We start from the raw sequence: 25,988 nt of genomic DNA on the forward strand, positions 1-25,988 counted from the left end.
GGGGCCAGCCCAGCTGGAGCTGGACCAGGGGATGTAAAAGGCCTGCTGAGAAGAAACAGGAGAGAGGGACTCAGGGTGATAAGGGGGAGGGGAATCTGACTATGAGAAGGAAGGTTATAAATAAAATATGTGGAGATATGCCTATTTCATAGAACTGGAAGGGATCTTGAGTCTACTCCCCTGCCTTCACTAGTAGGACCAAGTACTATCCCTGACAGTTTTGTTTTCCCTAGGTTCCTAAGTGGGCCCCCTCAAGGATTGAGCTCATAACCCTGAGTTTAGGAGGCCAATGCTCAAACCACTGAGCTATCCCTCCTCCTTGAGGTTGGAAGCTTAGTGGTGGGGTTCACATGCTGTTGGTTCCAAACCCTGGTTAGAAGGAATTTCCTTCTGCTTGTGTCTATTCTCTGCATGGTGAGCAGGAGCCAGCAGGAAGTAATGGGCTATTCCTAACGTCCAATCAGTGCTCGCTGCACCAGTCGTGTCACTGCAGGCTCATGCCATAATAAGCTGCGACGTGGAGGATATGAATTTGGTGGCTCACGGCATCCACTCTGCTTGGACACGTTGGGATTTGCTAGGGTTGCTCCCAGAGCCACAATGGCAGCACAAGAAATGCACAGGGCACAATGACCAGAGACAGGTCCACCTGTCCCTCACCTCCCCTCACACTGAGTAATTCTTGTTCTGAGAGTTGTGCCAACAATAGCAATACGAAAACATGAAGTAAGGAGATGCTTAACGTAAACATGGTAGCGTCTAGGCTTTAAAAACTAGCAAATCTCTTTCCCTAGATGTAAATTTGACCCCTAGCAGAGATATAGCTGGTCTCCCCCATTTATCCTACCTGGACCTCGAGTGAGCACAAGTTTCAAACTCCATGGAGATGAATATGGGGGAGCCTGGTAATGAACATTGATCTGAACTCCAACATGTCTGCCTAGGATTCCTAGGATGGAGGGTGGCAATATCAGGGGGAGAAGACAGTCTCAGCACACTACCCACAGCCACAAGGCCTGTGACTTCAAGCCATTAAGACTGCATGGGTCTGAAGGCCAAACAATGGAACTACCATCCTGGTGGATACTCTTAGATGGTCTGGCTTGTTTTTCCCAGACTGGCAATCTCAGGCAAAGGAAGACTTTGCACCTAGGACCTCTAACAACAAAGCCCTGATCAGTATGGTAGCTGGACTCAGGCACACACATGGAGGATCAGCCTTTAAGAAAAGAGAGTTTCCCTGAGAAGATGAAAAGAGCTGCACTGCTGTAGCACCGTAGTGTGGCCACTGACTCAGCAATGGAAGAGATTCTTCCATCACTGTAGTAACTCCTCCTCTGTGAGAGGAGGTAGCTAATTCTACAGAAGAATTCCTACCACGTCTACACTGGGGTTCAGGTTGGCTTAACTGTGTTGCTCTGGTGTGTGAATTTTTCTCACCCTGGAGTGTCGTACCTAAGTCAACCTACATTTTATGAATAGACCTGGCCTAAGGCCAGGCTGGGTCCCTAGATCTCTCGTTCTTGCTTAAAGAATATAAGGGCTAGTCTATATGGAGAAATTTACTGGAATATCTACACTGGTATAATTCTACTACTATAGTAACACTGATATAAATCCTTATAGGGACACTTATTCTGCAATAAGAGTGCCTTTTTCTAATTTGCCTTATGCCCCTTCCAGAGGGACATAACTAGACCAGGAAAATCACTGATTTATACCTGCCTCTGGAGATTTCCATTACTTGCAACTGAAGAAGTGAGGTTCTTACCCACGAAAGCTTATGCTCCCAATACTTCTGTTAGTATTGGTGCCACAGGACCCTCTGTTGCTTTTTACAGATTCAGACTAACATGGCTACCCCTCTGATACTAGACCAGGAAAAGGCCCTCTTGCTGGGGAATGACAGTATCTACACAGGGTGTAGTATCAGTGTCACTATAGCAGTAGAATTATACTAGTAGAATTATGCCACTACATTTCCCATGCAGCAAAGCCCTTTTTTGGTTTCTGTTCTGGCTTCATCATGAACTTTCTTTTCAGTTTTTAAAAGGATAGGAAATCTTGTTATTGTTTACATGCATAAAAACAGAAAAAAACAAAACAAAACAAAAAAGGAAACAACAAACAACCCCTTCCCCCTTGATAAAAATGGTATAAAACTGATACACAAAACTCCTTCTTCCAAGTCACTTTCCAGCAAGAGCTTTTTGCTGGAATTTTAGTCTGCACTAGGGGCCTTTCCTAAAATTATTGATGCCAGTGGGACCATTTTAATTGACTACAAAGGGTTTTGGACCAGGCTGTAGATGTTTGCCAGGTGTAAATATTCATATTGTAAAGTATCAGGGGGTAGCCGTGTTAGTCTGTATCTACAAAAACAACAAAGAGTCTGGTGGCACCTTAAAGACTAACAGATTTATTTGGGCATAAGCTTTCGTGAGTAAAAACCTCACTTCTTCGGATGTTTTTACTCACGAAAGCTTATGCCCAAATAAATCTGTTAGTCTTTAAGGTGCCACCAGACTCTTTGTTGTTTTTGTAGATACAGACTAACACGGCTACCCCCTGATACTTTACAATATGAATATTTACACCTGGCAAACATCTACAGCCTGGTCCAAAACCCTTTGTAGTCAATTAAAATGGTCCCACTGGCATCAATAATTTTAGGAAAGGCCCCTAGTGCAGACTAAAATTCCAGCAAAAAGCTCTTGCTGGAAAGTGACTTGGAAGAAGGAGTTTTGTGTATCAGTTTTATACCATTTTTATCAAGGGGGAAGGGGTTGTTTGTTGTTTCCTTTTTTGTTTTGTTTTGTTTTTTTCTGTTTTTATGCATGTAAACAATAACAANCATCCGAAGAAGTGAGGTTTTTACTCACGAAAGCTTATGCCCAAATAAATCTGTTAGTCTTTAAGGTGCCACCAGACTCTTTGTTGTTTTTATTCATATTGTAACTTCCTCAAGGCAGCAGGCACATGTAAATTTCATTTCTCTCACATTCTAACATACTCTGCTGCAGTATAGATAATAATCACTATTATTAACAGATTGAAGCAAACATATTTTAAATATCACATGGATCAAAACAAGATTTCTTCAGCTCAATGCATCACAATTCCCAGCACTATAAATACAGGGCCTCTCTGTTACCTCTCTATCTTGGCATTTCTGCACAATGGGGTCTCATCCAAAGCTCACTGCAGTCAAAGGGACTCTTTCCATTCACTTAAATACATTTTCTACCAGGATGATGATGTTTAATTGGTAGAGATGTTCAGGATGTGATTCTGGGCCCATGGAAGTGAATAAGAAAACTATCATTGACTTCCATGTGGCCAGTATTTCACTCTAGATTATAATTTGCCTCCAAACAGGGGTTTGTCAGCTGTAATGGTGACACACAACATATAATATTTATTATTAATAATAATGTCATATACATCCAGGCATAGGCCAGAATCCTTGGAATCATTTTGGCCTAAGTTCTTAAAACATCTCAAATATCAGATGCAGCATCTGTGGTTCACAGAGGAGTTAGATTGAGTAATAGCAACAGTTGCTAGCTAAGCTAACCGCAAACTCTTCCTAAGTTGTGAAGTAACTTCATCTTTTATCAGTTTCTTCTGCATTATTTGCTTTATGCCTAGAATTTCATAATAGAGACACAGGAAGATCAACTCTTACTTGTTATGGCAACATAATGTACAATTTTAGAAACTAAATAGAAAATTATAATCTATCTTGAGTGTTCGGCAACAGAGCCCTGCTGTCTGAGGAAATTTCATTGTCCTCATTATAAGAAATATTGTAAGCATTTTGGACACTGTTGTGTATTTTAAATAGAAATTATATATATATATATATATATATAATTAATCATTAACAAAGTTATAACAAGGCATTATTTTACAATAAGGAACATGATACCCTCAATTTATATGTTATGAAGCTGAGAAAACGTGAAAATTTCTAAAGTGAATCCCACTGAAATATTATAAGGCCTGTAGGACACTTGGCCTATTATCTGTTGGATGGTCAGTTCCAAAGAGATCTCATAATGTATGTAGCCTTCTTTCTAACAATCAAAGGAAGTATAGACAATAATCAGGTTGGTGTACAGAGGGCAGAGTTATTTTATCTCATACTCCAATAATTATCAATATTACTTGTGGTCAACCAAAAATGCATCAAATTACTTTGTTCTATTGTGGCTAATAAAACTCATAACCCTGAAATAATTCTCCAGACTGTACTTTGGCAATGGAACAGAGATCCAAAGGACCATGAGAAACCTCATGTATGTAACTGGTAAATTAAAATGACTTGCAAAACATCGGTTTTAAAAATATATCTCCCTTCACATCATTGCCTTCCCTGTGACATGCTCCTAGGACATCTATTGTGCTGTCTAGATAATAATCATTAAGAAATTGCAGAACAGATATATTATAAATGTTATTTGGATTAAAACAATATTTCTAGAGTTCAGCATATCACAATTTCCAGTTTCCTTTAAATACACGGATTCTGTTTCCTTTCTGTCTTGGTGTCTCTTCTCTCCACTGACACTGAGTTCCAGGCTGACCTCCAGCCATGAAGATCCTTTACCTGCTCTTTGCTGTTGTCTTCTTGGTGTTACAGGGTGCTTCTATAAGATATAATTGAAAATAAGGGCCAATACAGAAGAACATCTCAGAATCTATTCTAAGGATGCCCAACACTTCCATTATAAACATTTTTTTCTGATTATTTTACTTCTGAGCTCTAGCACTTCCATTGTTTGGAATAGATGTATGAAATTTGGCAGGGGAATAGTCCTGAGGTCAGGGAGGTGACTCTGCTACCTTCCTGAAAATCCATTCAGATTAGATTGAATTTGGACACGTCACCATTTCCCCTTGGTGTTTTCCTCACTGGATCTTGCTACGGCTTGCTGCTTAAACCACCCGATATTCTATCTTCATATCACAGGCCACACAGAACAGAACATCCAAATGGGACACAGACAAAATGAAGTCAGGCCAAATCCTTTCAAAATACCCTTTCTCCCGGGGAAGGTACACTCGGCTGGGAGCCAGGAGACCATGACTTAAAATGTATCTTCTTCTGCTGATTAGTGGTAATTATTCTGTTCTCTGGCCTCCACAACTCGAATTATAAAGCCAGGCCTCATTCCCCACTGAGAGGTTACCCAGCTGGGAATCAAGTATCAGAGGGGTAGCCGTGTTAGTCTGAATCTGTAAAAAGCAACAGAGGGTCCTGTGGCACCAATACTAACAGAAGTATTGGGAGCATAAGCTTTCATGGGTAAGAACCTCACTTCTTCAGAGGCAAGTAATGGAAATCTCCAGAGGCAGGTATAAATCAGTATGGAGATAACGAGGTTAGTTCAATCAGGGAGGTTGAGGTGCTCTGCTAGCAGTTGAGGTGTGAACACCAAGGGAGGAGATAGTTTTGTGAAAACACAGCTACGTCCAGTTAAAGAAAAAATCACAGCTCTTCTTTAACCTGCCCAACTGAATGATAATGACACCTTGCGGTTACACTCTGCTATGTCATCCTCAATTTGCACTTGCAGCACTTAAAATGGCAGCCGCAAACCTCTAAACCTTTCACTGTGCACATGGGACCCTAGGGGAGAGGAGAGGTCAAGCGCTCATCACCCATGATCTAGCAACCTTTCCAAAGTGTCTTTCACTGGCACTCCTGACTCTCAACTCCTGCACAACAGCAGCATCAGAAAGACGCTCCTTCTAGTTGACATCTTTCTTCAAGTAGGAACCTGCTGTCTCACAGTGCAGCCTGCTGGATTTTAGTGACAGAACAATGTAGACAACCACAGAATGGCGACAGTCTCAGATGAATTAAAGCAGTGATCAGTTTTCAAAATGTAATTCCTGCACATCTAAAGGCATAAAAAAATCTGCCTGAGATTTCTGATCTATGGTCCAATGGCAGAGGTGAGTTTCAGGGAAACTTGAAGATGGGATCAGAAATGAATTGTGGGATATCATGTAACCAATTGAAATAGCAGAAACCTTTACCTTTTGGAAATTAGTTCTCATCTTTTTATGGACAATGCTGTGCTTGATTCTGATGTGAATTATACCAATTTTATGCTAGCATAACTCTGAGGGCTTCTGTGGAGTTTCTCCTGATTTAAAGTAGTCAGTGTAACAGGGAAGAGAATCAGGCATGAGACCTGAATGCAGTTTGGCGTGATTTCCCTTTTCTCCTCAGTGCAGAAGACAAGGTTTTGGAACTGTACAGCCAAACTGTGAGTGAACCCAGCCCCTCTGATACCACAGAGTGAAAGGATTTGTAAGAATTCTATGAAATAGGGAACTACCCAAAGGAGCCCATTGAAACCTACAGATGTGTGGACCATGGTCTGCAAACACCCACATGTGATAGGTATGTTTTTAGGATGTTTTATATTTAATTTTTAAAAAATAAACTAAATGGCTTTCTCAAGGGGACAAATGATGGAAACAGCCCCCTTGCCTCCCACCAACACACACACACTTCAGCACGATTATCTCAAACCAACTTGCTTTTATTACAAGGTTCTTTACAGCCCAGTTAAACAGCACTTCAGGGTTCCATTGAAGCAGGATCTGATGATTTTAGAAGCAAGTGGCTGTCTGCCAGATTCCCGGAGATCCTGCTTAGACAATTAGTCACTAATTCACCTGTACAAAGAAAAGAGAATCGGATTTGTGGATTATGTATCAGAGGGGTAGCCGTGTTAGTCTGAATCTGTAAAAAGCAACAGAGGGTCCTGTGGCACCTTTGAGACTAACAGAAGTACTGGGAGCATAAGCTTTCGTGGGTAAGAACCTCACTTCTTCAGATGCAAGTCATTTGTGGATGTTTTTCCATAGAAAAGAGCTAATATGAAGGTGGATTTTAAATCAAAAGGAGGAATTTCCCATTCACCTTGGGTGGGTGGAGATGTTCCTGGTTAACTCTGGCACACAGAATACATTTTCTCTAGTGCAACATTCTATTACATAGTTTTAAGGGGAATAGTCATATATATCTAAACAGGTGAACTGGCTGCCTATAAAATCTATACTGCACAAAGGCACGACTCACATCCAGGTACAGTTGTTGTGAAATGCTGCACTGTGCTGGTCTGTCTGCAATTTTAATGAATTTATCACGAAGGATCCCTGAGTGAGGACAAGTCACATGTCTGGTTACAATGTCCTGCCAGTTTTGAATTAACTAGTTTGAAAATACTTCACCTTATTTATTTTTTTACCTTCCCTGCACACACACAAACTTACATCCATCCTGAGGTGTCAGTAACTTCCAAATTCTTAGATTTTTCTTCCTCATAAAGCTGTCGTGTTACAGCTTTAAAGCCTTATAAATATGGAGTCTCTGCAGACAGCAGCCATTTTGCTCACAGAATTTCACAGGTTCTAAGGCCAGAAGGGACCATTTGATCATCTTGCCCTAGAATTGCCCCCAGTTACACCTGTATTCAGCCCAAAAACTTGTATACCCCGATTATCTTCCAGAAAGGCATCCAGCCTTGATTTGAAGATACCAAGAGATGGAGAATACACGAATTCCTTTGGCCGTTTGTTTCAATGGTAAGTCACTCTCACTGTTAAAAATCTGTGTCTTATTTCTGACTTGAAATTGTCTGGCTTCAGCTTTCAGCCATTGGTTCTTGTTCTGCCTTCTCTGCTAGATTAAAGAGTCCTTGAGAACCTGGTATTATCGCTCTGTGACTGCACTTGTGCACTTTAATCCAGTCACTGGAGACACCCACATCCAATGATGATTCCCCATTGACAACTATTTTAGGTTGTACATCATATTATATGTGTGCTTTAATGAGGTTGTATGGTGGTAGGTTTTTAATCAGAAACTTGTGCAATGCTAAGTCAAACTCTGTGGAATAATAATTGTTACACCTACACAGTTACCTTTCTCAACTAAACAGGTAATGTCATCTAAAAGTAAACTAGGTTTGCTTATCAAGTTCTAATGTCCTAAAAGCCCTGCTGAGTGATGTTAACTATATTCTGAATCTTTAATTATTGATTGATTGAGTCAGTTTTCCATTTCATTTTGCCGGGAATTGATGTCAGGCTAATCCTTACCCAAATCATCCCACCTACCCTTGTTACCTATTGGCAGAATATTAACACTCTTCTAGTCTTCTGGAATCTCCCCAACATTCCAAAATTCATTAACAATGATCAATGGAAGAGAAATGTCGTTACCCAATTCTTTGAGGATTCTCGAATGGAAGTTATCCAGGTCTGCTGATTTAAAAGTATCTATCCCTAGTAGATGTTATTTAACATCTTCCTTATTGACTCATGCAGAGATAGTAGTCACCATCCTCACGTAATATCAGTACATCAAACTGTCTCTTTCCAAATACAGCACCGAGATATTTAGTGAAAGCTTCTGCCTTTTTCTGCCTCGTTACTAACAATTTTATCACTGCCTATGAATGGGACCGTACCATTGTTAGGATTTCTTTCCTTCCTGATATTTTTAAAAAATGCCTTCTTGTCCTTAGCCCTATCACCCATAGGTTCTTCCCTGATGTGCTTAGCTTCCCCTCTCATATAGCTAAACTTCATCAATTCTAATTTTAGATTGACTGTTATCTATTTCCCCTGTTTCCCATTTGTTACAGATATTTCTAATTGTTGCCTTCACTTCCCCTCAGACCGATATACAGTAGATGCAGTCTGTGCACTCACTCCTACTTGAATTCCCTATTCTAAAATATAAAAGCAATGTAGACAATGGGGTGTTTGGGCCCCAGCCCCTGCCCATGTATGAAGCATCAGGAGCACATGGAGGATGTAAAAGAACCATAAAGGGACTCAGGGGGGATTCTCCCAAAGCATGAGCAGCACATGGCTGTGATAATAGGGCTATGCGGTCCCTGTTGCAAACAGTGGAGCTGGGGTGGTGCTGGAGACGTTGGTGGAGGCTGTCAGGTCTCTGGGGGCAATCCCTGTAGCACTGAGCACTGCAGAGAATCTGGGCTGCTCCAGGCTGTGGCGTGTCCCACAGGCAGCCTGGGTAAGGCTGCTGTATGTAAGAGCAGCCAGAGGAGTGGTTCTCTTACATATTGGGGCCATTCCAGTCCCCAGGTGGCCCATGTGGGCAGCACAGATGTGGCTTGAAGACTCTTTGGCCTCTGAGCTGGGTCATGTGTGCGGAGCCTCCAAGAGCATTAAACAACAGCTTGGATGTAAGAAGGAGAGGAACATATTTCTGTTCACACTGCAATGTCTGCCTTGTGGAAAACTGAACTTACCTTATACAGCAAACGTACCCGTTGGAGCAAAATCCAATGAGTTTCCAATTCTGGGGACATCTCTAAAAGAAACAGAAACCCCCCTTGCGTATGCAGTTGATATTGAAATTCTGAGCCTGGGAGAATTCTGCAGAAAGGAAAAGAGTCTGAATCATCATTCTGCAGAGCAGAGTAAATAAGAGCTGTAATTCCAGGATGCCAGGTATTTCCCATTCACTTACACCTGGCCAAGATAGCCCAATTATCCCCAGCTTTAGTACTACTTCTTAAATGGGTGTAGTTCGATGCTCATTCTGTGGCTGACTCTAAGAAGGGAACAGAGTGAGGTAATTAAACAGGGGCCCTGGTTCTCAAGCTGCAGAGTTGAGAATTGTAGCTCTGAGCACGGACAAATTTGCTGCCCCTGCCTTTAAGCAACGAAAAGCATGTAGCTGCCCACATCTCTATCTTCCTTTAGCGGATGGTGCTGTGGGTGTGATTCCCTCGGGCTCTGACAGTGATGTGCCAGGCAGTATCATCAATGCAATTTGGCTACGTAGGGTTGAACTGGCTCAACGCTGGGTTGCATGACTACAACTGTTTGAAAGAGAAGGGATTGAAAAAAATCCCTTCTGGTTTGAATGCCTGCCTGTCTGGGAGACTCTGGGCAGATTTTTTTTTTTTGAAGACTCACTCAGGTCTAGTTTCTTGATGACCAGTTGCCACTCCTTAGTTATACCCGAAGGACCTGTTATTTTGAAAATGTAGCCCTATGGTGCACACCAAAGCTTGCAGAATATTTAGGTTAGACCATTTTTAGTTGGAAGTTGTTGGGCAACCAAAAGGGCTCCATTGTCACAGCTGAAAACACTGTCCCACCCTGATGATATTATTTCTAGAAAAGCAGCCAAGCACATAGTAGTGACAGGTTCTTAGATAGAATGGGGCTGAATCACTGAGATGATCGGCTGCCATTTTAGAGATCTGAGTTCTGTTCCCAGATGTGTAACCTCTCAGTGGGACATGAGGCTTGAGTTCATAATATAGGTTGTGCTAGGCACAGAATTATTAACACTAGCTAGCAGCAGAAGTGAGATTGTAAGTTACAGTCTTCCAGCTTCCAGCCCTATAAATTTTGTCATAACCTAGACCAATGTATGTTGAATGTGGTTGGCATGAATTCATTTTGTGTTTATCCCATCCGGTTGTTCAAGTCTGTGATGGCCTGTTTCAGGAGAAATACATGCAGTGGAGGTAGATTGTGCCGTGCTTTAAGCAGCAAGCCTCAGGAAGATCCGACGAAAACATTATGGGAATTTTTGCCATTAATGGTCCGAATTCAGTCAAATCTCAGTGATTTTTACTGGGGGCAGCAAAGACCCCTCCCTCACCTCAGAATAATTCGTCTCAAATTTTATGTATCATCTGCAAACTGAAGACATGCTAGAACTCATAAGAAATAAGTCAGAAACATGTTTCTTATAGAAAGTGTTAAGCAACCTTAGTACAAGATCCCAGATATCCCTCTGTATCATCCCTCATTTTCATTTACATCTTACCTGGCGCACCCTGGAGCACCAAAAAGAAAACAGCAAAGAGCAGGGAAAGGATCTTCATGGCTCAAGGTCAGCCAGGAACTCAATGTCACTAGAGGAAGAGATAGCAAAACAAGAGGACATAGAGTCCCTATATTTATAGGTCATGGAGATATACTGAGTTCTAGAAATATAATTTTAATGCAAATGACATATGTGTTCTATAATCTCTTAATAATTATGATTTTTATGTATGATGCTCCATAGAAAGAATAGGAGGATTTCAGAGAAATACTATTGTATGAGGCAAGAGACATATTACAAGCACTTGTCTTGTAAGTAATTTTAACATTCCAGTGTCTTAAATTAGGTTTCATGTGGTAATCTCTTTCCTCAGCCAAAGTATAGACTGGAGAATTATTGCACAATCGCACATTTTATTAACCAAGATAGAATTGGAGTACTTGTGGCACCTTAGAGACTAACAAATTTATTAGAGCATAAGCTTTCGTGGGCTACTGCCCACTTCTTCGGATAGAATTGAAAGCAATGATTAAATTAAAGAAAGCAAAAGGAAGGAGGTTGGATTTTCATGTTTATGACATTTTTAACAATGAATTTATGATGTGATGTTACCATTTACCAGGAAATTATAAAACACATTGACTCATTCAAGACCTTGTCACAGTCATGTTACATAGGCAGACTTTACCCTAGTTCTGTACTATGTTGGGCAGGTGACGTTGGTACCAACATGGAACTAGGAATCCTTTTTAAGCAGCTTCTTATGCATTTCTAGACAAAAGTGTTTATCAGCGGAATTATGGGAGTGCCTGTGGCAGTTCTAACAAAGAGCTCTAAAGTTACAATTTAGAAAATCAGACAAGTTACTTTAAGTACTAAGAACAAGAACTGAATTAGTTCTCACACATTGAACCGCAAACACATAATGTAGATCACTATTCCAATTTCTTTAGAATGTTACCAAAATTCTTTGTTCTTAGGCCACTTGAACTAAATATTCAAGGTTAAATAAATATTCCAACAGTGGCAACAATTTTGAGCTTTCCAGCCAATTCAAATCTGCTTCCTCTTTTTGTGAAAGAACCGACAATTTCTCGCAAACACAAACACTGTATAGTTTCTAGGCTAAACTCTGAAACACTCTGGGTCTCTCTCAGCTATCTTCTATGGAGGAGATATTTCCTTTTACAAATATTTCGCAACTTTAACACTCAATCACATTCTGAGCTAGCCTAATTTCTAGACAATTAAGGTTCAGTTTATTAGGGAAATACACATATATGTCCCACATTCGATTAAAGCACACTCCCTTTTCTCTGACCGGTCTGGGCGACATCCAAAACTTTGGATAACTGGGCATCTGGACAAACAAATGTGCAAGACAATTTAGTGCTAGAAGCCAGAGGTAGCAGGAGGAGGGGATGGAGACAAGCAGAACTGGTCCCCCTGAGCATGGACAGATCCCCAAGGGAGGCAGAGAGAGGACTGGAGAGAAAAGAGGGAGGAAGGCCAGAGGAGAGAGGGAAGGAGATGGGGAGGATCCACAGGAAACAGGAGCCTCTTTGGTGTTGCTTGAACATTTCCCAGCACTGACAGCCCCGGGGGAGCAAGCCGGGTTATCAGAGCTGTGTTCTTCTTCTCTTTCTGGATCTCTCAATCGTCTCGCTAGATAGAACTTTAAAGGAAGAATTAATAGGGGGATTATAAGGGAAGCGACTTTAGTAGTTACCAGACAGGGGGCACTCTCAGTAGCTAGGCGATGACAGTCCTGCTCGCCGTCTCTCTCATCCAGTTATATGAGCTTCAGGGATTGATGCTTTGACCCAATCAGCCTGTTTTATACAGTTTTGAATGCTTGGTTTCTTATTGGCTGTTGTGGGCCAATCAGAAAGATTTTTGCTTGTGGGGAAGATTTGAAATGTCCAACCATAATTTGGAGGTTGGAATTCTTGAAACTCTGTCTCTGGAACATTCATGGTCTTTGTGCAAAACATCTTGTGCCATCCCAGATTGTATAAGACACATTAGACCACAATCGTTTTTGCAAAATATCTTGGGACATATAACGAACACCTGCTGGTTTAGCTCTGACCAGCGATACACTTCTGTAGGCCATTTCCCATAGGCCTCCCTACGGTGTGGCCCTTGGCCAACTTGCCATGACTCTGTGTCCTTCTCCAAGTGGCACTTTCTCTGTCAGCCCTTTGAGCTACTGGCAGAAATGTCCATTTATGTAAAGTCCTTTCACATTTTTTTGACGATTCTGTATGTTTTTCATAGTTCATCACGCTGCAACAAAGTCATTTGACTCATTGATTTAATACTAATAATGCTGCTAACTATTAAATCAATATTAAGACATACTGCTCTAAGTGGTTCTGTACCAGTAGTCGTGTAATCGCTACATTTTATTTGTGAGCTAGTGGGATTGCATCATATGATTAAAAATACTACTGATGATAACATTAAGGTTAATCAGGCCCTGTGGTTGTTTAGGCCTTATAACATAGATATTATCTAAGTTCACCCTTCAGATTTTCACTTGAAATGTATCACCTTCTTTAATAGAAACCAAATAGTTTGTTACCTTTGTTAAAATTAGTTAGATGTTATAGGTGGGGCAGGTAGCAACATCTAAAGTTGAGGTTCCTTGACACTATTTCCTTCACCTTGTTGGCCTTGGTACACCCACCCTGCCTAGGAGCTCAGCATGATGTGATTTCTTGCCCAAATGATCAGTTTTAGCTGGTGTTGGATCCCCAGTCTCTTTGTTATTGAGGCAGGGGTAATAATGGGTAGTTATCCTTCTTGTGTAAATCAAAGGGAGCAGAACTGTGCTTGGCATGCCCTGACTGAGGGACTCACCCTCAATGAAACAGCACTCGCTAGGAAGGGGACATGGGTGCCAAAGCCCAGTGGAGTTGAGAGGGGGCGGGCACAGGTACTTGTACTTGGTGGTGTGTATGCATCCTGCTTAAGGGTTCTAGACACCATTTGGTTCCTTCTCTCTCTCCATTGTGTAATAACAGAGCTGATTAAGACTCAATTGAGAGACTTGTTACTCACCACAGAACTGAAATCACTGGTAACCAGGTCTAAGCATAAGGTCTGCTGTGGGACACTGTTTCCAATGTAAGAGACTGCCCTGTGTGCATTAGCAGTGAGGTTCCCCCAGTAACACCTAAAATCAAAGAGCTAAAATAACTGATAGCTGTGTTATGGGGTGGGACCTGAAGACATCCCAGCAAGTGGCCAGTGCAGAGGAACAAGCAAGGTGCCTTTTTCCCTTCCCCCCAGCCACGGTGGGAAGTGAACTCTGCAGATATATGTCTCTGAATTCTGGGTCTGCACTGACCAAGGACAACAACTGTCAGTGGGGTGCGGAGAAGGGAGGGGTACGTTAAAGTAACTTTAGGTTGCTGGACTTAAGAATCTGAGGCAAAAGGACTCTGCCCAAGGTACTCTGGGGTGGGTTGTTTGCTCATGGGTTTATGTTTATGAATCCTGCTTGTGTCATTTTCCCAAATTAATGCTGGGTGACTTTCCTTCTTTTATTAAAAGTTTCTTTTCTACACTCAGACTCTGTGCTTGCGAGAGGAGAAGTATTGCCTCTTAGAGGCACCCGGGGGTGGCGTGTAATTGTCACAGATTACTGGCTGGGGGCTCAAGCCAGTGGTGTGTTGTGTTATTGAAATGGCCATTGAATGCCCATTGTGTTCTTGAAATGGCTAGATGAGGAAAGGGAGGCAGTGCCCCCTCCCTCTACAGCTTTAAGCTCAGGGGTTAGGGTCTCACTGGGGATGTGGAAAGTCCAGGTTCAATTCCCCCACTGCCTGATGTAGAGCAGGGATTTGACTTAGGGCTTCTTGCACTGCAGGAAGTGCCCTAGCCATGGGATGGTTTTGGTGCAGGGCTCTGTTGAAGCTGTTCCACTTTTTATAAATAATTGACGAGCCATTGGGGCAGGGACTGGCTCTTGAGCCGCTCCACTCCCAGGTGAGTGCCCAAACCACCAGGTTACAGAATTAGTCTCAGTCTCTTTCCTGGCCAATGGCTGAACATTGTCATTCTCCTTGTTACCTACTGGATGTGCCATGAACTGCAAAGGACACCCAGCAAGGTCACATTCATGCTACAGCAGAGAAGTAGTTGGGAGGGTGAGAGATTTTTCACACCCACTGAAACACCAGAGCAGCAGCTTGGGACAGGTGTTATAAAGCTGGGAGCCCCTTGGTCCTGGAGCATGGGAGCCAGGGATGTAAGCTAGAGTGACCATGTTACCAGCTGCAGGCTTGCTCTCCTGGCCAATACACTGAGCATGCCCAGAGATCCCTGCTAGCACCAGGCCAGGCTGCTAGCAAGGAACTATCTCAAAAATAGGGTCGGTCTTGAGACAGAATTGGAGTTTCTCTGCATTCTCTCACAGTTACTTATTCATCACCTAAATATGTATTTTTCATTTTATCTTCATTTGTGGACGAAGGTGTGTTTGATAGAACAATGGGACCAGAATGGGGGTTTTGTTCTTCTACAGTGTACTTTTTGTCATAATTTTCATATGTAATTTCAAATTTCAACTGAATTTTTAATGGAATTTTGAAGGATGCCGTTGGAAAATTGAATTTCCTGCTATGAAGTTAACCAGCAATATCTGCACTCAGCAACCAGGGATTGGGCAATTCCTGTTCTGTTTTGCATTTGTTATCAAATGTTTTATTATCCCCTTTCTTATGGATGTCCACAAAACCTCTGAGTGTCTCTTTTCTTTCTATAGGTGAAGGCATGGCTAATTGTCCTGGCAGGATACCTGGGAATCTGGAAGATACACACTCACTTCTAAAATCACTGACTCCTGCTTCAATGGAAGTCAGAAGCACTGTTTATTTGGGTGGCAGAGAAATTAGTGAGCTGGAGAAATTCGCAAAAGAGGCCCTTGCATCATCCATAGGGGATTTGTTACTCTCTTTTTAATAAAGGAAGTTGGTTTAAGATCACATCGCTGAGACTTGTACACGTGTGTTGTGGTGCGTGGAGGAGATAGAGGTGGGGGGCTGTTTATCTCCTTACAAATCTATTTCTTTTATCTTTTAAAAATTAGAAATAAAATGAAATACCCTCTGTATGCTTCAATGATCTCATGTGGGCAGATCTTTATGTATTCCGTACAGATTTTACAATTCTATTAGATTTGTGTGGTTATCAGAGCTGGATTCAGTTGTAGCCTGACCATATGGTCTGTAGTCTTTGCCAGAGAGCTGTGTGGCACCTACACTCTCCCCACTGCTCTGAAACCTCCAAACTCCCAGGACTCCTTCTCTTGTGCCAGAGCATCCAGACATGGCAAGAGCCATCAGGTTCCCCTCACAAAACTTACAATGGCAGCCCAAAACCTCTAAACCTTTCATGGTGCACATGAGACACTAGTCATCTGAGCAAGCTTCCCCAAAAGAAGGCCACATTGAGGAGAACAGAAGGATTCAGACCAAGTTGTTTTAAGGATTAAAACATGAGTGTGCTACAGGTTACACTGGTACGTGTAAACCAGGAGTGACTCCCCTGAAGCCATCATTATTACACTGGTGTGACACTGTCATAATGGAGATATGAATCAGGTCCATGATTTCTATGAAAAGACTAGCACAAGTTTACAAAAGGGAAATGTTTCCTCTATTTGAGTTGGTTGGATGAGCTCCCAAAAGCCTTATTCAATCCCATCTTGTGCATCCTTGAGATGGGGGCCTGTCCCAGATGTCTGCCTGTTGCCAGAGAGAAAACTTGAGTGAATGAGTTGAGCAGGATTTCACCCTTTTGGGGTCAGAGTTCACACGATAAGAGTTTAGCTGAAATCCCAACACGTAACAGCCATGATGAGCCGCTCAGCCAAACATTTGATAATTCCATCACACGAAGCCGTCTGGTGTGTCTGGCAAGATACACATCAGCTCACACAGGAAAGCTTCCTAGATAATGTACCCACTGAGTTTGGCATGGGGTAGAATTCATGGTGTTGCTCTAAAGCTCTCAAGTCAGCAAGACACATGAGATGTAACCTGGAGAAGAAGTCAATTTCAACCTGACATGCCCACAGCCTCTGAGCACCCTCTGGAGTTAGACCCCATCTCCTGAGCTATCAAACTCTTCTTACACCCTAAGAACAGCTTCAACCACTCCTAGCTGCTCAAATCCTCTCAACCCAATCCCCACCTCCTCCTAATGCCAGTGTCTGTAAGTGAATGACTACACTGGCGGCAGAGATGTAACTTTGTCCAGCCACCCTGAGTATGTGTGTAGGGTTTCAGAAGGGATCACACACCAGCTGGCCAGCCAGTTCCATCGCTAGTGCTGCCATAGTTACATTTCTACTTTTTGTGCACTAGCTGAAGCAGAACTAGTGCAGGTGCATCTACCTGAGCTGGAAATTACACCTCAAGCCCCAGTCTAAAGACAGCCATACACGGACGCCAGAGTTGATAAGCTCTGCACGGTTTGGGAGGGGACAGGTCAAGGGCTCATCACCCATGATCTAGCAACCTTTCCAAAGTGTCTTTCACTGGCACTCCTGACCACTCCACGACAGCAGCATCAGAAATATGCTCCCTCTAGTTGGGCATCATCCTTCAAGTGGGAACGTGCTGTCTCACAGCTCAGCCTGCTGGATTTTAGGGACAGAACAATGTAGACAACCACAGAATGGCAACAGTCTCAGACAAATTAATGCTGTGATCAATTTTCGAAATGTAATTCCCGCACATCTAAAGGGTAAAATTCTTATGTTCTTAAAAAATCTGCCTGAGATTTCTGATCTATGGTCCAATGGCAGAGGTGAGTTTCAGGGAAACTTGAAGATGGGATCAGAAATGAATTGTGGGCTATCATGTAACCAATTGAAACAGCAGAAGCTTTTGCCTTTTGGAAATTGAGTCTCATCTTTTTATGGACAATGTTGTGCTTGATTCTGACGTGAATTACACCAGTTTTATGCTAGTGTAACTACGACATCTTCAGTGGTGTCACTCCTGATTTACAGCAGTTAGTGTAACAGGGAAGTGAATCAGGCATGAGACCTGAATGCGGTTTAGCCTGATTTCCCTTTTCTCCTCAGTGTACAAGATAAGGTTTTGGAACAGAGGTGGGGAGAAGGTCTAGGTGCCAGCGAGCTCCACCCTACAGTCAAGCTGTGACTGAACCCAGCCCCTCTGACACCACAAAGTGAAAGGATTTATAAGAATTATAAGAAATAGAGAGCTATCCATAGGAGCCCATTGAAACCTATAGAGATGCATGGAACATGGTCTGCAAACATCCAGATGTTGAACTAATATGTTATAGGGATGTTTTTAGGATGTTTTTAATTTAAAAAAAATTAACTAAATGGCTTTCTCAAGGAGACAAATGATAGAAACAGCCCCCTTGCTTCCCACCAACACGCACACACTTCAGCAAGATTACCTCAAACCAACTTGCTTTTATTAAAAGGAGAGGAACAAAACTTATATGGTGATACAAAGCTCCCTTCTGGAATTTCTCCAGTTCACTTGGTTCTTTACACTTCAGGGTTCCATTGAAGCAAGATCTGATGATTTTAGAAGCAAGTGGCTGTCTCCCACATTCCCGGAGATCCTGCTTAGACAATCAGTAAATAAGTCGCCTGTACAAAGAAAAGAGATTCAGATTTGTGGATGTTTTTCCATAGAACAGGGCTAATATGAAGTTTTCAAATCAAAAGGAAGAATTGCCCAGTCACTCTGTGGTGGGTGAAGAGGTTAGAGGTTATTGGTTAACGCCGGCTCAGGGAATTCATTTTCTCTACTGCAACATTCTATTACAGAGTTTTAAGGTGAATAGTCGTTTGTATCTAAACAGGTGAACTGGCTGCCTATAAAAAACTACCATGCAGAAAACTATGACTCACATCCAGGTACAGTTGTTCTCCCACACAAACCCTGTGCACAGCTGAAGCTAAAATGACACATAATTGCACAGGTGATAAATCACTTACTTTTAAAGAATGAAGGGAAAATCCAATTCTCTCTGAAGGGTGACACCATTTGGGTGGCAGTTGCATACAAGCAGCTGCTGGCATGGCCACTCTGGCCAAGTTCCCCGGCTCTCAGTCTGCAACCCTAAGGGTCTCCCAGCCTCATACCTCCTGCCCCTGTCCTCCATCTTTAGTAGGTGGGAAAAATCTCTCACCCTCCAAAGTGCTTCTCTGGGACCTGCCCTGCTGCAAAATTAATTTGACCATGCTGGGCGTCATGTATAGTTTATGACAGATACTGTGTGAAACAGGCAGAGCAGGAATAGAAAGGCCTCAGAGATATGGAATGTGGCCAAGTGAACATTCCATGGGAATCCTTGATATTTAAAACATTAAAAACCTACTGAATAGTGCTCACATTGATGTCACCAAGATTTTTATAATACTGTCCTCAGGCTTCAAAAAGGGGGGAAATCACGGGCAAATGTCAGTACATAGCTGCTGTAAGGACTGAAGGATTCATCAGCTCTTAAATGGCTTTAAATCCTTGGTGGATTGGTGCTGATTTAATTACACTGAAGAGTGAGCACTTCTGATTACATGCAGGTGTCACCCACTGGTCAGTGTGTGTTCCTTGTACCCTATGTGCCTGAGCTACAGAGAAGGAGAATTGGTAACATCCCCAGCTAGAGAGCCTGGCCCCGTAGCTCAAGCTGTAGAGACTTGTGCTTTGCTCGAGAGGTTTCTGCTTTAATCCCCAATCTGTTGGGCAAGATAGCGCCTAGCACCCTTCTGCGTTCTACATCACCCCCAATCTACAAGCTCACACCCATGAGCAACTCTTAATGCAGCTCCTCATGTGCTTTAGCGTTTGCAGCCTCTGGACCCACATACACGGTAAGAAAGCCCAGTGAAATGCTGCACTGTGCTAGTCTGTCTGCAATTGTAATGAGTTTGTTAGTTTCCACTCAAATATTTTACATACTTGGTTGGTCAGGAAGGACCCTTGTGTGATGACTAGGACATGTGTCTGGTTACAGTGTCCTGCCAGTTTTGAGTTAACTAGTTTGAAAATACTTCACCTTATTTAATTTTTTACCTTCCCTGCACACACACAAACTTACATCCACCCTCAGGTGTCAGTAACCTCCAAACTCTTAGGCTTTTCTTTCTCATCAAGCTGTAGCTTTCCAGTTTTAAAGCCTTATAAATATTGAGTCTCTGCAGACAGCAGCCATTTTGTTCCCAGAATTTCACAGGTTTTAAGGCCAGAAGGGACCATTTGATTATCTAGTCTGACCTCGTGCCATAGACTTTCCCCGAGTTACCCCTGTACTGAGCCCAGTAACTTGTATAAGTGGATTCTCTTCCAGAAAGGCATCCAGACTTGATTTGAAGACACCAAGAGATGGTGAATACATCATTTCCTTTGGCAGTTTGTTCCAATGGTTAGTCACCCTCACTGTTAAAATGTTAATCTTATTTCTAACTTAAAATTCTCTGGCTTCAGCTTTCAGCCACTGGTTTTTGTTCTGCCTTCTCTGCTAGATTAAATAGTCCTTGAGAACCTGGTATTATCTCCCTGTGAATGTACTTATACACTTCATTGAAGTCATTGGAGATGCCCACATACGATGATGATTCCCCATTGACAACTATTTTAGGTTGTACATGATATTATATGTGTGCTTTAATGAGGTTCTATGGTGCTAGGTTTCTAATCAGAACCTTGTGCTGTGGTAAGTCCCTGTCAGGCTAAGTGGTCTATCATTACCCAGGTCATCCTACCTGCCCTTGTTACCTATTGGCAGAACATTAACTCTCTTCTGGTCTTCTGGAATCTCCCCAACATTCCAGAATTTATTAAAAATCATAAGTGGAAGACATCTCCTCAGGCAATTCTTTGAGGATATGGTAATAGAAGTTTTCATGTCTGCTGATTTAAAAATGTCTAACCCTAGAGGATGTTCTTTAACATCCTCCTTATTTTCTAATGCATAGATAGTAGTCACCATCCTCATGTAATATCAGTACATCAGCCTGCTTCTTTCCAAATACAGAAGAGAAATATTTAGTAGACACTTCTGCCTTTTCTGCCTCACAACTAACAATTTTATCACCACCTATGAATGGGCCTGTAGAATTTTTAGGATTTCTTTTTTTCCTGATATTTTTAAAAAACGCTTTCTTGTCCTTAGCACCGTGAGCCATGCATTCTTCCCTGATGTCCTTAGCTTCCCCTTTCATATAGCTAAACTTCATCACTTCTAATTTTAGATTGACTTGATTTGGCTAGATTTGGATTATCTAAATCCCTTGTTTCCCATTTGTTGCAGATATTGTTTTATTTCTAATTGTTGACTTCACTTCCCCTGCAGACTGATACGGAGCAGACTGAGCCTCTGCACTCACTCCTCCAGACTTTGTTTTTCCTACTTAATTTCCCTATTTCAAAATATAAAAGCCAGGTGGACATTGGGGTGTTTGGGGCCCAGGCCCTGCCCATATATGAAGCTTCGGAAGCATATGGAGGCTGTAAAAGGACCATAAAGGAACTTGGGGGGATTCTCTCAAAGTGTGAGCAGCACACGGCTGCCATAATAGGTCCCTGTTGCAAGCACTGGAGCTGGGGTGGTGCTGGAGACGTTGGTGGAGGCTGTCAGGTCTCTGGGGGCAATCCCTGTAGCACTGAGCACTGCAGAGAATCTGCTCCAAGCTGTGGAGTGTATCACAGGCAGCCTGGGTAAGGCAGTTGTAAGTAAGAGCAGCCAGAGGAGTGGTTCTCATGCATGTTGGGTCCACTCCAGTCCCCACGTGGCCTAGAATGTGGGAAGCACAGATGTGGCTTGAAGCCTCCTTGGCCTCTGGGCTGGGCCATGTGTGTGGAGGCTCCAAGAGTATTAAACAACAGGTATTTCTGTTCACACTGCAATGTCTGCCTTGGAATGCTAAACTTACGTTTGACAGCAAAAGTACCCATTTGGAGAGCATCTTCCAATGCGTCTCCGGTTAGGAGGACATCTCCCAAAGAAACAATGACCCCCTTGCATTTTACATCTCACAGTGAGAATCTGAGCCTTGGAGAATTCTGTAGAAAGAAAAAGAGTCATCATCAGTCTGCAGAGCAGGGTTAATAAGGGCTGTGATTGGAGGATGACAGGCATTTAAGCCCATAAGAACGGCCATACTGGGTCAGATCAAAGATCCATCTAGCCCGCTATTGTGTCTTCCGACAGTGGCCAATGCCAGGTGCCCCAGAGGGAATGAACAGACCAGGTAATAATCAAGTGATCCATCCTCTGTCATCTATTCCCAGCTTCTGGCAAACAGAAGCTAGGGACACCATCTCTGCCCATCCTGGCTAATAGCCATTGATGGACCTATCCTCCATGAACTTATCTATTCTATCTTTTATTTATTCTATCTATCTTTCCTATTCACTTCCACCTGGCTAAGACAGACCAATTATCTTCAAGTGCAAAAACTTATCATAGCTTTAGTACCATTCCTCCAATGGGTGTAGTTCTGTGCACATTCCGTGGCTGACTTTAAGAAGGGAACAGAGCGAGTTAATTAAACAGGGACCCTGGCTTTCAGGCTGCAGAGTTCATAACTGTAGCTCTGAGCACGGACATCCTTTGCTACCCCTGCCTTTAAGTGATGGAAAGCAAGTAGCTGCCCACATCTCTACCTTATTTTAGTGGCTGGTGCTGTGGGTGTGATTCCCTCGGGCTCTGACAGGGATGTGCCAGGCAGTACCATCAATGCAATTTGGCTACGTAGGGTTGAACTGGCTCAGCGCTGGGTTGCATGACTACAACTGTTTGAAAGAGAAGGGCTTGAAAAAGTCCCTTCTGGTATGAACGCCTGCCTGTCTGGGAGACTGGGCGGTTTTTTTTCTGAAGACTCACGCAGGAATAGTTTCTTGATGACCAATTGCCACTCTTTGGTTATACTTGAAGGTCCTGTTGTTTTGAAAATGCCGCACAGCCAAAGCTTGTAGAATATTTAGGTTAGAACATTTTTAATTGGAGGTTGTTGGGCAACTGAAATGGATCCACTGACACTGGTGCAAACACTGTCCCACCCTGATGACATTATTATTAGGAAATCAGCCAAACACATAGTAGTGACAAGTTCTGAGAGTGAGTGGGGTTAAGACACTGAGCTGAGAAGCTGCTATTGTATAGACCTGGGTTCTGTTCCCAGCTTTGCAACCTCTCAGTGGGACATGAGGCCTGACTTTATAATACAGACTGTGAAAGGCACAGAACTACTAACATTAGTGAGCAGCAGATGTTACATCTTAAGTTACAGTCTTCCACCTCCCAGCCCTATGTACCTTCTCCTAGACCAAAGTCATATTGAACGGTGTTGGCATGAGTTCATTTTGTCTGTATCCCATCCAGATGTACAATTCTGTGATTCCCTGTTCGAGGAAGAGTACGTGCTGTGTGGGTAGATCATGGGGTGATTTAAGCAGCAAGCCTCAGAAAGATTGGAGGAAAACATTATGGGAATTTCTCCCCGCCCCTCCCTCCCCTGCCCTGTGGTCATAATTCTGTCAAATCTCTGAGTTTTACTGGGGGCAGCAAAGACACCTCCCTGACCTCAGAATAATTCCTCTCAAATTTCTTGTATCATCTGCAAACTGAAGACATGCTAGAACTCGTAAGAAAAAAGTCAGAAACATGTTTCTAAGAGAAATTGTTAGACAATGTTAGTATAGGATCCCATATATCCCTCTGTATCATCCCTTGTTTTCATTTACTTCTTACCTGGCACACCTTGTAGCACCAGAAAGAAAACAGCAAAGAGCAGATAAATGATCTTCATGGCTGAAGGTGGGCCAGGAACTCAGCGTCACTGGAGAGAAGAGACACCAAGATAGACTGAGTCCCTATATTTATAGGTTATGGGAAAATACTAATCTCTTAATAATACTGATTGTTATCTATACAAGGAGGATTTCAGAGAAATACGATTGTGAGGCAAAATACATTTTACAAACATGTGTTGTGTAATTAATTTCTGTTTTCCTGTGTCTTAAATTAGTTTTCTCCTGGTAATCTCTTATTCCTTAGCCAAAATACAGACTGGAGAATTATCACACATCCACATTTTATAGTCACCAAGATAGAATTGAAAGCAATTCTGAAATTACAGAGAACAAAATAAAGGTGGTTGGATTTTCTTGTTTATGAAATTTCTAACAATGAATTCATGATGTGATGTTACAATTTACCGAGAAATATCATGTCACATCAAGTCATTCAAAGCCTTATCAGTCTTGTTACATAGGCAAATTTTACCGTAGTTCTGTACTGTGCTGGGCAGGTGACTTTGGTTCCAGCATGGAACTATGAAGCCTTTAATGCATTTCTAAGCAAAGGTGTTCATCAGTGGAATTAAGGGAGCACCTGTGGCAGTTCTAACAAACAGCTGTAAAGTTACAATTCTGAAAATCAGGCAAGTTACTGAAGCACTAAGAATAACAATTCAATTAGTTATCACTCATTAAAGCACAAACACATCATGCAGATACTGATTTAAACTATTCCAATTTCTCGAGAATTTTACCAGTATTCTAAGTTCTTAGGCCACGTGAACTAAATATTCTAGGATAACTTAATATTCAAATAGCTTACCAGCCAATTAAATCTACTTCCGCCTCTTGTAAATGAAGCGGTCAATTTCTCTCAAACACAAACTCCATATGATTTCTAGGCTACATTCAGAAACACTCAAGGTTTCTCTCAGTTATCGTCTATGGGCGAGACATTTCCTTTTACAACTCTTTTTCAATTTAAACATTCATAATCACATACTGAGCTACCCTAATTTCTAGACAACTAAGTATCAGTTTATTAGCAAAATACAAGTATACATCAAATATTTTATGACAGCACAATCCCGTTTATCTGACCGGCCTGGCAATATCCAGAATTTGGGATAACTGGGCATTTGGACTAACAAATGTGCACGAGAATTTAGTGCTAGAAGCAAGGGGGAACAAGAAGAGGAGGTGGCAGGGGTAGGGCAAAGCTGTGCTGCGGCGTGATGGCTGTCCCCAAAATGCTGCATGGACAAAGCCCAAAAAGAGAGGCAGAGAGGAGGGTGGAGGAGAGAAAACGGGAAGGAACAACAGAGACAGGGAAGGAGGGGGGAGAAGCTGCAGGAGATGGGAGTCTTGCTGCTTGAGCATTTCCCAGCACTGACAGCATGACCTCAAGAAGTAACAAAAGAGGCTCCTGTCTCCTGTGATTATTCCCCCGCTTTATTTCCTTCCCTTTCTCTCTCCTCTACCCTCCTCTACCTCACTTTTTTCCTCTCCTTCCTGCCCTGTCTCTTTCCCTTTACTCCTGTCATGTGTCTCCCTTTATCCTTTCTCACCTTGAACACTTCTCCTTTCAATATTCACCTTAGCCCCCTTCATCTGTTTCTTTCTTGTTTGATTTTAATCACCTCCCCATTTTTTCTCCTTGTCCTCATCTCTAACTCTGGAAATCCTCCCAAATCGCAGCTCTCACAGCCCTAAGGTTAGTTCATCAGTGGGTGATTAATTAACACAGCACTACGGAGGGTGAGACACACACTGGGCTTTCAGAAAACTAGGATTGCTGGATACAGGGAATTCGGATAGGTGGAATCATCCTCAAGTTGTTTTTAACTCAGGTAGTTTTAAAATAACCTGGGTGATTTCTCAAGATAGCTAGAAAGTTCATATAGGTAGTTCATTCATTGAAAGGGTTATGACAACTGTGTTCTTGTTCTCTTTCTGGATCTCACAACCATCTCCCTAGATAGAACTTTAAAGGAAGAGTTAATAGGGTGAGTATAAGGGAATTACTTGGCTAGTTACCAGATTTGAGGCAATCTCAGTAGTCAGGTGATGACAATCACACTTGCTATCTCTCTCATCCAGATATTAGATCTTCAGAGAGTGATGCTTTGACCCAAACTGCTTGTTTAATGCAGTTTCTGAAGGCTTGGTTTCCTCTTGGCAAAGCTGCTGCGGGCCAATCGGAAAGAATCCTGCTTGTGGGGAAAATCTGAACTGTCCTACCACAATTTGGACATTGGAAATCTTGCAACTGTCTCTGGAATATTCATGGTCTTTGTGCAAAACATCTTGTGCCATCCCAGATTGTGTAAGACATGTTAGGC

The 25,988-nt window shown here is 42.4% G+C and overlaps 1 long non-coding RNA gene across 1 annotated transcript; it reads right to left on the bottom strand.

Moving 5' to 3' along the window:
• Positions 1-18,297: 18,297 nt before the first annotated feature.
• Positions 18,298-24,722, bottom strand: LOC117874062. The gene is made up of 4 exons (XR_004644889.1): positions 24,134-24,722; positions 23,600-23,687; positions 21,780-21,909; positions 18,298-18,491 (listed from the first exon to the last, which is right to left on the bottom strand). It is a non-coding gene; the product is annotated as an uncharacterized LOC117874062 (long non-coding RNA).
• Between the last annotated feature and the right edge of the window lie 1,266 nt (positions 24,723-25,988).

Source organism: Trachemys scripta, chromosome 3 (assembly GCF_013100865.1).
Source record: "Trachemys scripta elegans isolate TJP31775 chromosome 3, CAS_Tse_1.0, whole genome shotgun sequence".
Lineage (NCBI taxonomy): Eukaryota > Metazoa > Chordata > Testudines > Emydidae > Trachemys > Trachemys scripta.